The following is a 15,205-nucleotide window of genomic DNA, read 5'->3' as shown; positions in this document are numbered from 1 at the left end:
CGGAAGAGTTGTTTCAGAACAACCAATAGAATTCTTGGCCACCGTGACCACGAAAGACAAGTCCCCTGCCATCCCGGTAGGCACTTGGGCTCCTGACAAAAGCTGGGCTCAGTAAAGGATTAAGTAGAAGGCACAGGCCTGAGGGATGCCCCAGCAATAGGCAGGAGGTAGGGCCTGGTTTATACTGCTCTAGGTGTATCCCAGCCTCATCTGAATACGAAATCAGAAATTTGCAAAACAGCAGAGTTGGGGTGGATCATCCACTCCAGACTCCTCACCTTACAGTTAAAAGGGTGGCAACCCTGACAGGCAAAGCAACGTGCTAAAGGCAGAGCGTGGAAGTGGCAGCGCCAGATGAAACGCAGCGTGAAACCCCCGTTCAAGGCCGCTGACTCTGACGACGGGGCCAAGGTTTCCAACGAGGAGAATAAGACAGTGTAAATACTTTGTTCCCCCTAAAACCCCAAATGTTTTTTAAAGGCACAAAAACTCACCTTAACTAGCTCTCTTCTGAGGGGGCTCACTTCTGCTTCTTCGTCTTTCTGTCTCCATTTCCCTCTCTCAGACACAAACACATTCAGTTTTGTGAAAGGGGACTTCCTGCCATACAAAGACAGACTTCACATCTTCAGATAGATACCTGACAAAGCACGTTTCTCAATTCAAGTCTTTGTGTGAGTTCTGGGCAACTGGCTTATTTTCTAGAACAATCGGTAGTTACAAAATCAGGAAATCATTTTCCACAAAGGAAGAGTTCTGGTCCGTGTTGATAAAGTTGGGGATGTCACATTTCATGAGTCTGTTCGGCTCCTCCTCTGGCCACCTGCTGCTTCTGATGGCTTCCTGGAGCGGAATATCACTGTAAAGGGCTATGGTAGGGATACCAGCTTTGGCCTTGTCCAAGTGGTCCACTCCATTGATGTAGCAGTGAAAGAGGGACCTAGATTCGTGATTGCACTGCCAGAGAACACCTTGGGCAGCAGCCATCTTCCAAAGTCTGACACAAAGCTGTTCAGTCTGAATCTCTTCTCGGGAGACTCTGCATTGCTATAAAGAAAACCAAAATAAAATATCGTTCACACTTTAGCTCGGTGACCTGAAGAATCAGTTTTTGCCATCTACTGAGAGTAAATCCCTGCACAGAGCATACTGACATGCACTGGAAGTGAAAGACATCACTTCTGAACACATACAATTAAACCTAAGGCAAAAGTCTAAAGTGAGGGCCCTTGGACCAACCTGAAAAGACATCGTTCCCTGAGAATCCTCAATATTGGTGTCTCGTACACCAGTGTTTCTCCATGGGACACTCAGATCTCTTCATCAGGATTCGTTAAAGTGCTTCTTAAAATGCAGTATTCTGGGGTGCACACCCTCAGAGTCTCCAGAGGTAGCGACTGGTAGTCTGTATTTTCATAGCCACCAGGATCACTAAACATGCTCAGGTTTAGCACCGTGGTCTACATCGGGTCACCTGAGCATCGACAATTCTGTCTCACGGGGTGCGGGGTGCCATGTGTGTCAGGGTGCTGTTCTACCCACGTGTCTCCCCTGATTCACAGAACTGACAGTGCTGCCCCATTGGGCACGAAATACCACCATTTCACAATGCATACGCAGGGCGCCCGACTGACAGATACAATCAGTGATAGGACAGGGGACAAAACTCAGCTTCCTGATACCTACTTTCAGAAGAGTGATCAATTCAAGGGTAATAAATCAGTGAATGAGTGAATAACATGACTCTCGTTAGTCCCACGAGTGCCTGGAAGAGCAAGCCTGGGCACACTGAGAACCATAACAGCCCATCTACTTAAATGTCATCCTCCACAGATTTATGTAAAGGTTACTTCCATCCAGGCAGTGACTCCAGAAGGGCAAGAATCATGTATGAACACACCCTCAAATCCAGAACAGAACCTGACAACAATTAGGCTCTGGAGTCTGTGTTTAGCGAGTGTGGAATCTCAGTGATTCCAGCTCTTACACATTGTCTTCCCATCCCACCCCTCACGATATGGCCCCTATGACCAGTTCTCCCAGGGCTGGGGCCACGGAACCCATTTATAGGACTGGAAGAATCTGATCATATAAACCATCCCCCAGATTATCATCAAGAGTCACCTGCATTTCAGGGATCAGTAATCCCAGAAGCTTTGCAGTTCAGGCAGCTGAGGGATTTTTATATCAGCTCTGTCTTCTACTGTGACTGCCTGGGTGACATCAGACAAGGAATTCTGAAAAGCCTGAACTTTTCCTTTCAGGAATAATCTAATTAACAAATCTCGTTGACCACTCAAGAAATGTGATGTGAAGATCAATGATTTACACAGGAGTACAACATTCACTAGGTCGTGGATTTAGAATCAGAGAAAAATCATTTGAGAAAGATTGACAGAATGTAGCTTTAATGCGAATTTAAGTAGTCTTACCTTTCAGTAAATCATCTTCCCCTACTTATCACTTCACCCAAGTTTAAAAATGTTTGAGAACAGGGATGAGTGTGCCAGCAATCTGAGAGCCAATAACCTAAAATGTCACCTAGGAAAAAGAGGGGAGTAACATATTTTTAAAAAGCATGGTGAGGATGGCGGGGCCATCACCAACCCCAGACTAAGAAGCTCTGAGTAATAGCTTTCCTGCCTGCCTGGGACATCAGCTGATATGAAAATCCACCCAGAAAACTCACTGTCCAGCAGCTCTTCCGTAACACAGGATACACTTTCTCAGAATTAAGAATTGCGTCCAGTAACCACTTCGCTGAAGAATAAAGACAAAGGAGAACAAGAGATTTCTGCCCCTCCCAAGGGAGAGCCCAGACCTCGGGCTGCATGCACTGCGTCCACCTCCCTGGAGAAGAATAAACTGGACAAGGGCGTTCTGCGAAACTGGGGCAACAAATGTTGAGATGGGAACAAATTGATCAGCTGACCAGGGACAGCCCCCTCCGTCGCTGCCTTGGCGGCTGCCTCAGTGCTCTCAGCCCATCCTGCCCACCTCTGGTGGCTAAGCTGTCAGGGAAACTGCTTTGCGACCTGGAGCAAGAGAGGCTGCCCTCAGGCCAAGCTGCGGAAAAGATGGGAGCTAAACCCCCTGCTCCCAAGCAGCAGGCTCCATACCCCCGCCAACACCCCGCGGCCCCCGCACCCTACTGCAACCCCGGGGAAATATGACCCGAAGAAGTGTGACCTGGGAACGAGGGGCAGCAGAGGCCGCCCCCACGTCAGGCCTCCAGAGAGATTGGTGCTTATCCTCCAGCTGTCCAGGGGCAGCCCCCTGTCCTCTCCACCTCCTGATCTCACTGCGCCCACCTCCCAGGAGCAATCAGACCGGGTGTGGGGTGTCAGGCGAATCTTGCGCCGGAGAGGACGTCCCCAGGCCAGGTCAGGGGAGAGGAGAAGAAGTGGCCCCATTAGGCGGGGCAGCAGGCCGTCGCAACTGCTTCTGCCCCTCGACCTCATCGGGCCCGTCTCCCAGGAGCAAGCTGACCTGGAGACGGGCATCCGGCTTCTTGGGCAGCAGAGGACGCCCCCAGGATTGGTCGTGGGGAAGACGAGAGCAAATTGACAGGCCCTGCGCTGCAGGTCTTCTACCTCCGCCATCGCCACCCCCGCACCTTAAAGTCACCGCCCAGGGCGCCCCTCCCCCAGCAGGCTGATTGGGACAGGTGCGTCTGGTGATCTGGGGCAGGAGAGGCCACTCCCACACCAGGCCATCGGGAAGACGGGAGCCAATCCACCAGCTCCCCAAGGCAGCCCCTACCCCCGCAGCAGCCACCACTCTTGCCCATGACCTCACAGTGGCCTCCTCTAGGGAGCAGGCTGACCTGGAGATGGACGTCCGGCGAACTTGGGACAACAGGGACCGTCCCCAGGGCAAACCATGAGGGGAAGTGGGAGCAAATGGACAAGCTCCATGGGAAAACCTGCCGCTGCTGCCACCACCCCCAAAGTACCAAGTCCAACTCCCGGGGTCAGGCCGACTAGGATACACGGGTCTCGTAACACAGGGCAACAGCGACAGCCCCCAGGGCAAGACGCGGGGAAGATGGGAGCAAATGGGCCGCTCCCCCGCTGCAGGCCGCCGACCACCGCCACCCCTGCACCCTGACTACCCTGCCTCCCGCCCCCAGCAGGCAAAGTGGGACAGGGGTGTCCCGGGACCTGGAGCAGCAGAGGCCGCCTTCAGGCCACGCGGTGCAGACATGGAGCTAATCCACAAGATCCTCCGGGGCAGCCTCCCTATGCCCGCAGCCACCACCTTACCAGCCCCCTGACCGCACCGCACCCATCTCCCAGGAGCAAGCTCACCTGGAGTCGGACCTCAGGCAAATCTCCGGCGGCAGAGGTCGCCCCCAAGCCAGGCCACGGGGGAGAGAAGAAATGGAGCAGCTCCCTGGAACACATCCCCTGCCCCTGCCGCCTCCGCCGCCGCCTCCCAGGAGCAAGCTCATCTGGAGAACCGCGTCCCGCCTCTAGGGCAGCAGAAGCCGCCCCTCGCTCCGCCGCTGGGGAGAGCGGAGCGAATTGACCGGCTCCCCCGCGGCAGCCCCCCTCCCCCCGTGGGCCCCGCACCTTTACGGCCCCGCCCCCACTCCGCACTCAGCAAGCTGAGTGGGACAGGAGTGTCTGGCGACCTGGGGAAGCAGAGGCGGCTCCCAGGCCCAGCAGCCGGGAAATGGCAGCTATTCCACCCGTTCGCCAGGGGTAGCCCCGCTCCGCCCCTCTGCGGCTGCCGCCGCCCGCTGACCTAACCGCCCCACCTCCCAGGAGCAAGCTTACCTGGAGTCCAACATCTGGCGAATCTCCGGCGGCCAAGCCCCACCCCAGGCCAGGCTGCAGGGAAGAGAAGAAATCGACCGGCTTGCCCGGGCAGCCTCCCAACCGCCACCGCCGCCGCCGCCGCCCCAAAGCATTGCAATAGCCTCCCGGGGTCAGGCTGACTGCAAGGATATGCACTTGCCTTCTAATCCTGGCCACGTCCCTGAGCACCTCCCTGCATCCCTACACTCCCTGCACCTCTGAACCCCTGCTACACTCTGCAATTCTGCATCCCTCCACCCCCACATCCCCTGAAATGCCTGCACCCTCCACAGCCCCTGCACCCCTGTCACCAGTTACACTTTTGCACTGCTTACACTCCTGCACCCCTGCATGTCCCACACACCACCTCTTGGGCCTTTGGCAGAGTCTCTGCTGTTAGACCAATGCACAGGGACTCACTCTTTGCCAGTACATGATGCATCAGTGGACGTCAGGGGTTGCCTGCAGGAAGGTACATGTTCCCGGTCACTAGCCTGGGCCACTAGGGTGATCTCTGTGAGGTCACCCAGGATGGGTTCAGAGATGCTGTTCTCTGGGAAGAGAGGAGTTGAAACCGGTCTTGAGGGCAGAGCTGTGCTCACCAGGCAGTCCACGCTTCATGTTTTACACAGGGCTTCGGAGAAGTGAAATGGATCCGGCCAAGTAAGACCGGCCTGCTGTGCGCCCACCTCAGTCCTGGGCTCTGAGTCAGACCGACTGGCTCCCACACTCAGGGCCCAGTTTGGGCACCTGAATTGTCCCTTTGAGGCATCCCATCAGTTCTCAGGATGAAGCCTGGCTGCTTCCACCCCATGGCCCTCCCTCCTACTGTGCTGGCCTCAGGAAGGTTCCTTATTTGGGGAAGAAGGCAGCCCACACCCTACCCCACCCCTCACCTTTCTCTAACCCAGGCTGGTGCTCTCTCTGCTCCTCAGAGTCTGGGAAGCCATCCCTCTTCAGTTATGTCCCTTCTGAGATGGACTTGCTTCCACTCAATTCTAGGCGAGAATGCACCATGGAATGCACTGGGTAAGAGAACCAAAATAAATAATTTCTTCTGTGAGGTTGTCTGTTTATCTACTGGGGCTGGGCTGTGTGTAGTTTGCTACAGCTATTGGTGTGAGAGGCTAAAACAGCCTGTGTGTCCTTGTTTTCATCTCCCCGCTGTCTTTGGGTTTTCCCTAGACACTCCTGAGACATTTACTTCTTTTAGTTTTACTCCTGTTATTACACACGGGCCCTACTGACATGGAGGTAAGGTTTTGGGGGAGCGGGACAGAGCAGGGCATCTGCAGTCCTGTGATTAGTTCTTATTGAGACTGTGCCCTGAGCTGTGACCTCCACAAGTGTGTCTCTTTCCCCCCACCCCAATTTGGGTGACACAGAAGGGATTTCCCTTCTCCCAGGTTGGTTAGGCTCTGGTAAAATTATTTCTCATTAAAAAAACAAACAAACAAAAAACAACTTCCCCCAATGAAACGGAATGTTCTGGGTGTATTTCAATACAGTTATTTTCTCCTTTCCAGGCAGGAAGAATGAGGAGTTATACTCTGACCTTCATTCTGAGAACAGGACACGGTCCTGGATGTAAAATACATGTAAAAGAGCATGGGGCCCCTCTGACTGGCCCCCTGGAGCTGTCACACTCTGATTTCCCCACACTGAGTCTCCTGCTGGCCTCAGGGACCTGTTAAATCTACCTGCCCCCAGGGTTCTTACAAAAGCAGGTTCTGCCTTGGGAGCTGTGTCTCTCCAAGCCTGCCCGCTGTTCCCTTTGCAACCTCTCTGGGTTGGGAGCATCTTTCCCCCTCAGTTTTCTGGGATCTAAGAAGAGCAGTGGGTTTGCAGCTCCCTCAGATCTGGTGTTATTTTCAGGACAGGAGGAAGAACTTCTGAGCTGCACACGAGCTGGACCAGAGGCTGGAATCCTCCCTTCCTCTGCCACTGTGCAACCAGTGGCTGTGGTTCTAGCCGAGTTTCTGAAGATGTGGACTTAAACACACATATCCCAGCCCCCACAGGAGCACACAGTCTCATAAATCCACCTAGTTTCCACTGGTAACTATGGAGCCGATGGGGACACGGGTTTCGGGACCACAGAGGCCTGACTGCACGACTTGCTCCGTGGCCTATTTACGTGGTTGCTCTGGGCCTTGTCTGAAGTGGCTTGCTTACCACACCTGGTACGTGGGAAACACAAAATAAGTACTAGAACCTTCACTTTTTCTCCCTCCAGGGCCTTCAAACATAGAAAGTAATTAGTGAACTCAGACAGCCTAGTCACCACAATGAGGTCCGTCCAGCCTGGCTCTCCTTAGTGACGGGCACTGACTTGCACCTTAACTCGGAACAGTAGGGGAACCGCCTTCCTCTAACTGGGCCTCTCCCCACACCAGGCACGCCCGCAGCTCAGACGGGGCCAGCTGCCCCACTGAGGTGTGTGCTGGTGGCTTCAGTGTGACCTGGCCCTGCCGGGACATGAACCTGCAGTGAGTGAGGTGGAGGGTCGGGTGGAGGGGGGTCCCTTCTGGGGTGGCAGAGGGCCCGGTAGCACCCCTCCCAGCCTGGTGCCTGGGGCTCCCTAACACCTCCTACAGCTCCTTGGTTGGCTCCGGTCCTGGCCACTCCACACACCCTCCGAGTATCTTTTCATTATGTCCCTTTTCTGCTTTTATCAGCGAGAAGTGGCTTCTGTTGCTTGTTCAGTGAAACAGTACATCGGGAAACCAGACTACTTCTAACATCAGTAAAATACCAACCTCGGTCAGCTCGCCGGGCAGACCGTGCAGCACAAAGGCTTGAACAGGGCTGTGCGAACGGCTTACGTGAAGGGCCCTCAGCATCTGTCTTCAGAGATACAGAAGCTGATGGTTCAGGTAAAACCTCAGGGTGGGATTGAGGAATCCAAAGCTGGTTGGTTTCAAAGGCTAACTGGTCAGAACAGACCCCTGAGCTGTGGTCAGAAGCCTGGCTCAACGTCACGCAGACTCAGCGCCCTAAGTGCCGGGTGGGGCCGGTGCTGTTCCCTTTGCAGGCTCTCGTTGGGGATTCACTGTAGCCCCTTAAATACAGCAGAAATTCCAGCCCCATTAGCCCCCACCCTGAGTGTTCCATGACACAAATCCCGGGAGTGTTTAATTTTCATCTTTGTTTAGGAGGATGAAGGTGGTTCAAGAGAAGACATAAATTCACACTTAGTGACACAAGGTCACAGCCAGTACTTCCTCCACGGAGAGCTATGTGCTCCCACAGTGGTGGCTGGGGGCTGGGCAGAGACTATCTGCTGGTCCCAGAGGGACTCGCTCCTCTGGCCACAACTCATGGGTTGGACAACAGATCCAGAGGGTGACAGAGCATCTTTCCTGGGAATTTGGAACTGACACATAGAAATCAAGTTCACTCATCTGGGGATTGGCGGAGGGGAGGGGCGGTGGTTGGAAATCAAATGAAACCAGAGCATGAGAGAAAGTTAGAAGTGAAAGAGCGAGACAGATAGACTGAGCTTGTGAGAGCAAAGAGTCAGAAAGAAGGCAAACAATCAGGGGACAGAGGAATTCCAGCTCCTGACTGTCCAGTCTGTCCCAGCCCATCAACGACCCCGTGAGATGTTTAAAAACATTCCAGTTTTGCAGATTAGGAAACAGGCTGAAAGAGGTGGGGGCTGGGTTTGGGTGCACAGTTAATTCAATTGCCGCTGGACCCCACACTTCCCATTGCCTGAAGGCACCCTAATCCTCACTGGGACCCCTGTGGTCCTCTGACAGCCCAGCACCCTGATCAAAGGGCCCCTGCGGGAGTGGGAACCCCTCTTGAGTGTGGAGAGTTCCCTGCCCCGAGATGCCATGCGTCAGCAGGCTCCCGCTCACCCCAGGTTAACATCAGCCCAGCTGTACAGTCTCCCGACCCGCTTCCCTCCCTGCCAGGCACCCCCATCCTTACCACCGAGTGTACTGCAGGAATTCAGGCACAGGGATGCCCAAATCAACTCGAGCCCACCGGCTATAGAAACAGCAGACTCCCAGCCCCACCTGGGTTGCGAGGGGACAGAAGGTGTCCTCAACTTTCATGTGTCTAAGACAATCTTCTTCAGCTGGAGGTTCTAGAGAAAAATAAAAGGTCCAAAACATAGTTCAGTGAGGAATTCCTCCAAGGACCTGACTCCAGTGTCTACAACCATGTGTACCTACCCCCGGACTTGGGGTGAAGGTGGATTTATTGATCAGCACAACCCCTGGTGGCCCAGCTCCTTGGCTTGGCTGCCCAGAGGGGGCTGGGGGAATGGGTAAGGCCAGGGCACTCAGGAAAAGCACAGAGGACCTGACCTCTCCCTTCTGCACTCGTAAACCCTTCCCCAAATCTCAAGGCATTGGACAGAGAGCCGCCACAATAATGAGATGCTCCCATCTCTTCACTCACTCCTGTCAGTTCACTTACATGCTGAGCATCCACTGGGTCCCAGGACATGACACATAGGATGGCTGATGGGACAGGCTTGGTCCTTCCCCCTGGAACCTGTTCAATCTGATCAAAGAATGATCACTCATAAAGAGTTTCTCAAAATTATACAGAGACCAAAGACCAACTGCAGAGTGAACCAAATTTAAAAATATATATGAAGATCCCCCAGTCTCCCCGCCTAAGGTTAACAGCATAAAGCAAAAAATTCTTGCCTTTAATCACCAAGGAAGTTGTCACCCCCTCTCAGGTGGAAAGGAGAGTTATTCTTTGAGCACGTCACAGAAGTGCTCCATCGGATTGGACCAGGGCACCTACATTCATTCAGCAAATTTGTATAAGCTCCTACTACGTACGGGAATCTCCTAACTAGACCGTTCCCAAGGCTCTCGGGCTTTATCAGTCAACAAAATAGACATGACTCCCCATCACTGGGGGCTCAGAATTTTAGCAGAGGAAACAGGCAGCATGTTGGGGTAGCAAGAGTTTGGAAAAATTTTTAAAAAAGAGTGATATGAGCAAACTCGGGTGATGGCAGTGGGGTGGGAGGCAGGCAGGAGGGAATAAGGCAATCCTGGCAGATCTCACGGAGTAATGAACTTGAAGCAGAATAGATCCGGAGGAAGAAGGAAGAGCCGGAGCCAGAGGCCCCCAGAGTGAGGGGGAGAGTGTGGGCGGAGAGGCAGAACACGCCGGGTCCTGAGGTCTTTGTGACGACTTTGGCTCCTAATGACATGGTGACCCGTTTAGTGAGTTTTGAGGGGAGGGGTGATGTAGTCCAACTTATGCTTTTGTGTTTGTGTTTTTTGGGGGGAGGTAATTTATTTATTTTAATGAATGTGCTGGTGATTGAACCCAGGATCTCCAGCATGCTAAGCATGCGGCCTACCACTGAGCTACACCCACCACCCCAATGTATGTTTTTACAGGCTCCCTCTGACTCTGTGTGGATGAGAGATTGTAGGAAAGCAAAGATGGAAACAGGAGGCTATTGGTATCCAGGAAGGGCTGAAGGTGGCTCTTAGGAGGGCGGGGAGCAGAGAGCAGGTATTTAATTAAGACCGAATATCCAGAATTTTCTAACAAGCTGGATTTGCTGTCTGTGAGTGTAAAAGAAAGAGAGAGAAAGGACATGGTTCCAACATCTGGGCCTGGACAATGGGAGGGATGTCCTCTCCGGATGGGAAAGGGGATGGGAAAAGGTGGGGCTGAGCAGGTGGAAAGGGGCTGGTATCAGCTCAGTTCTTCAATGTCATGGTTAAGGGGTGTATTACATATTGCCACAGAAGTGCCTAATAGGTAGAGGAATCTGTTTTCTTTTTCTTTTTAACATTTAAAAAATATAATTTAAACATATTAATTGTATTATGTGAATGATTTGGGAATTTTGTTTCATGCCAAGTTATATGTTATATATAGCCAAATGGAACATATATCAAAAAAGGGGAGAAACGAGGGCTTTCACATAAACTGACTGTCCGTAACGTAGGTAAAATTTCAATAAAACCAGTCTTCAGGGCAAAAACCTCATCTCGGTGTTACATAAAAATAAATGAAAAACGACTATGTTGATGTACCATTATTTCATGTTACATAATAGCCCCAAACTAACACAGTGTTTAACTATGAGGCTTGTAGAAATACTATTCGCTTTATTCACATAAATACAGAAGTGCAGAAATGTTCTAAGGTAGAATTAGCATCTTAGTGGAAATAATACATATTTGAGCATTTTACATGATATATATGTACTGATTCAAAATTTGGAAAAGTAATTACATAGTAGAACATATGTATGAATGAGAAAGCAAGATGAATGAAAGGAAAAGAATGTGATGTGAGTCTCAGGGATAAAGGCTCAGATGGAAAGGGGAAATCAGGGAATTTTGGAGAAATCGAGAAATTGATGGCATGCCAATTTCCAAGGCTGGGTTGCTTCCACCAAAGGAATAGCAGAGAGAGAGAGGAGAGGCCCAGGAACCCACCCTGGGGAACACCCACAGTATATGTTTGGAAAAAACAGGAGACATTGGCAAAGGACCAGCCAGCAGGCCAAAAGCAGAAACAGACAGAGCAATGGGCTGGAGGTTGAATGAAGCAGGAACACGGGGTAGGAGGGATGGAAGAGCTGGGTCAAATGCTGCCGAGGGGCCAAGCATGATGAGGAGTCAAAATTGACCACTATATTTAGCAACATGGGGTCACTGATGGCCTTGACAGGGCAGTTTCCATAGAGCGAGGGATCAGGCGAAAAGCCAGAGTGGGTGTAAAAGGGGATGGCTCAAGAGAAGATGCAGACAGTGAGTTTAAACAACTCCTTAAAGATTTGCTGCAAAGACACAGGGTGGCAATTGGTGGGGGTGAATTAGGGTCAAGGAGTGCTGTTTGTTTAAGAGGATGGACGTTTATATACTGATGGTGCCAACTAGCAGGACAACAAAATAGATGAGGCAGTGAAAGAGAGGATGGTTTTGGGAGTGACAACCCAGAGAAGATGGGAGGGATGGGGCCTCGGGGACTTTTGGAGGAACTGGCTTTCGATGCCAATTTTAATAAGCGGTGGGGCACCGAGAGTGAGGTCACAGACATCAGAAGGCGAGCGGATGTGCTGGGAGTTGCTTGTGAAATTTCTCTTCTGTTGGCTTGTTTGCTTGTTCAAAGTAGAAAACTAACCTTACCAGCTGAGGAACAAGGAGGAAGAAAGAGTTACTGGAGCCATGAGCAGAAGATAAGAAAGAGCCTTCCAGGGAGAATGGGACAGTAAAAAGGGCAGGGGGAGGCGGGGGAGTGCGCTCCCAGAAAGTTACATTTTCTCTTTGACGTCCCCAAATGTGTGATGTGTTATTACCCTTCCTGCTGTCTACAAAATAAAAATTAATTATATTTCAGAGGAAATGCTATTTCATTCTAAGAGGCTGCCTGCTTCTCAGGAATGGTCATCTTAAACTGCAAATATTACAAACAACGTTGAAAAGATGAACCTGTGTACATAAAATCCCCTATTTTCTATTAATCTGTTTACTACTTAGTTCCCCTATCAATAACACATAACAAATACTGCCATGATGGAGGTACATCGATGCTTAAAAGGAAATGAGATCTGTATCCTTTTGCTAAATTCCATGGCTTCCTTAAGATGCAGTTCCACTTGGAATTTAGGAATGTCTGGTATAAGAAGTGAGAAACAGTTTGAGAAAATCCCGGCTCAGAATTATACATCACAACCACATCTCACAAGTATATACAGCCGTAAAAAAGTTTAAAAGCAAAACTCCGTAACTACTCTTAAAGACCTTTGCAAACCTGGGCCTGCCAAGATGTTTCCAAACTGGAAAGGAACTCCAATCTCTTGCCTGGTACCGGACCAGAGGCTGGCCAGCCTTTTCTGTAAAAGCAAGAGAGTAAATATTTTCAGTTTTGCAGATCATTTTGTTGTAACCATGCAGGTAGGCAATAAGAAAGCTAAGAGCACTGGGAGATAGGAAACAAACGGGCATGCCCACACTCTCCCTTCCACTCAGGGCAGCTTCTCTGTGGTGGGGAGCTCTGCCACAATCACTTGCTTCTTTGTTTCCATTGGTTTCTTTGTTTCCACCTTACTGCTCAAGCTCAGAACTTCAGGTGGGCCTGGTCCTTCAGCATCCATGCAGAGAAGGCTGAGCGGGGTTGGGAACCCCACCTGATGGAGAAGAGAGATTACTGGGAGGGACATTGTGGAGGCCACCATGACACGAGACAATCACACCTTCCGGGGTGAAAGGGAATGAAGACAAGGGAAGGACACAGTAGTGGGACCCCTAGGTCGCCTGCCAGGCTTGTTCTCCCTCCACGGCAACCATGGGGGACTGGGGGGTGTTGGGCTTCAGCTACGGTGATTAGGATGAAGGGACTCAATATAAAGGACCCTCCACCTCCTCACTAGGTTCCAAACGCAGCCCCTCTAAGTCCACCCTCTGAGTTTCTGGAACTCTGCTGGAAGAATACATGAGCAGGCCAGAGCCAGAGCCCAAGCCAAACATGACAGGGGTCTCGTGGGGCTGTAACCCCATGCTCAGTGGTCGGGGACTCCTTGCAAATCTGCAGAAATCCCTGTTCCACCTCATTCCTGGGAGAAACCCCAGATCTCCTCCTGCTCTGTCTGTTCTTCTCTTGAGGATATTGTCCTGGAGGGATGCTGAGTCCTTGAACCTGGTCCTCCAAACGTACATAAGCAGCCTGTTCAATAAAACAAATTATGCACTTTTTCACATTTGCCAGTTTTTTGATTCCAGAAAGGCTGTGGGACTCATTCTCACAGTCTCCTGTGCCGCCACCACATGGTGGCCCTCTGCTCATGTAAACACGATTTCCCACAACCGCACCCTGCCTCCCAGCTTGTCAGAGGGGAGTGTCCCACAAAGACACAGGTGTTTGTGAGGATCCTGTCCCCCAGCAGAAAGCCTGCTCCTGGAGCCACGGACAGGGATCTGGCCTCCTAAGCCGCTCAGCTCTAATTCAAAGCCTAAAGTGGGGGCCCCGAACATTGCTGAATGACTTTCTGAATCACCTGGACTGGAGGGGACTGATTTTCTTTCCAGGAATGGAGGTAGCGTAGCCTCCATTTTCAGGGCTGACCTTGACGATGGATCTAGTTCCCCCGACTGCACCGCAGGAAGGAGAGGCCCTTCCATCCCACAGCTTGGAAACCCAACCCAAGGGAGTACTGAAGCAGTGCATTGCTGCAAGGTCCAGCATCCCTGCAGAGTGGCCTCTGCCCTTGAATGAGCCCCTTCCCAGGGCCTTTCTTGCCCAGACACGACCACACCCCAGGCTGTGCCAGAGCTCTGGGGCTCTGCGTGTCCAGGGCACACAGGTGGGACCTGAGCCAGGTGTCCCCTGGGCCTCAAGGGAGAGAGGCCTGCTTCTGTATCAGGGGAAGGTGACCCCACAAGGCTGGCAGGACACTCTCAATATGGACCTCCAGGAGCCCTGAGAGCAGTTTCCCTGCAGGTGTTAAGAGCCATCATCAGGAGGGCAGGCCCCTCTTTGTGCAGACCACCCCGCAGTGCTGGGCCCACGTGCTGACCACAGAAATCTACATGCCCCCAGGATACCCCAGGCAACCTCACAACTTCGTCACTTGGTGACCTGGGTACCACGAGCTCCTTGGCCATCCCATGAGGGTGGTCCTTGCAGGCATGGTCTCCAGGTTCTCCCGTTGAGAAATCCCCCTGGGTTTCTGTGGTCACAGAGCACACACCAGAAGATTCTAGTCCTGCAGTGACCCCCACAGCAGTCAGCTCCCCTGTGCATGTCCAGGGACAAATGACAGCAATTTATTGCCAGGAACCGTGATGAACAAGGGGGTGGGATTCCATACTAAGTTCAGGATCCTGGTAACTCACTCTGCACCCCAAAAAGCTTCCATGAGAAATGTGTGTATTGGGATGTCTGTGCCCCTAGAAGAGCTGTTCCTGAGGGTTCCTGGGACCCTCCAGCCCCTCTCAAGGTTCTCAGATCCTGGGTCTAAATTTCTATCTTCCTCTTTTGGTGTATGGCCACCTGTGTCTCGTGGTCACAGGTCACTTTATTGCATGACTTGGCATGTTCTTAGTGCTCGTCCTCCACCCCTGCACTAGACTCCCAAGATGTTCCCACTGACCCTTGGCTCCCTGGGTGGCTCGGGGGGCCCTAAGTCTGCACCCTTCACTCTCCTCCTCTATCCCCACCTCTGGGGCCACCCCTAGGTGGACTTGGAGGTGTTTGTAAATGAGCCTTACACAAGGACATGTCTGGACAAAGCAGGACCCCACCCCCGGAAAACTCACCTGCTCCCTTCTCAGAAGAGGACCCCACAGCCCCACATTGCCTCCCAGGGGTCTACTCAGGACACAGTCCTCCAGTTCTGGGCAAGGTGGCTCCCTGGAATCCTTGCTTCCAGGAAGAGTCTCTCTGTCCTTCTTCAGAGT

The 15,205-nt window shown here is 52.0% G+C and overlaps 1 long non-coding RNA gene across 1 annotated transcript; it reads right to left on the bottom strand.

Moving 5' to 3' along the window:
• Positions 1-5,772: 5,772 nt before the first annotated feature.
• Positions 5,773-12,803, bottom strand: LOC140699592 (uncharacterized). The gene is made up of 4 exons (XR_012077799.1): positions 12,551-12,803; positions 9,237-9,323; positions 8,742-8,901; positions 5,773-5,827 (listed from the first exon to the last, which is right to left on the bottom strand). It is a non-coding gene; the product is annotated as an uncharacterized lncRNA (long non-coding RNA).
• Positions 12,804-15,205: the final 2,402 nt, after the last annotated feature.

Source organism: Vicugna pacos, chromosome 11 (genome assembly GCF_048564905.1).
Source record: "Vicugna pacos chromosome 11, VicPac4, whole genome shotgun sequence".
In the NCBI taxonomy this organism is placed as follows: domain Eukaryota; kingdom Metazoa; phylum Chordata; class Mammalia; order Artiodactyla; family Camelidae; genus Vicugna; species Vicugna pacos.
The sequence above is the reverse complement of the archived record's forward strand: the minus strand, read 5'-3'. Positions and strand labels throughout refer to the sequence as shown.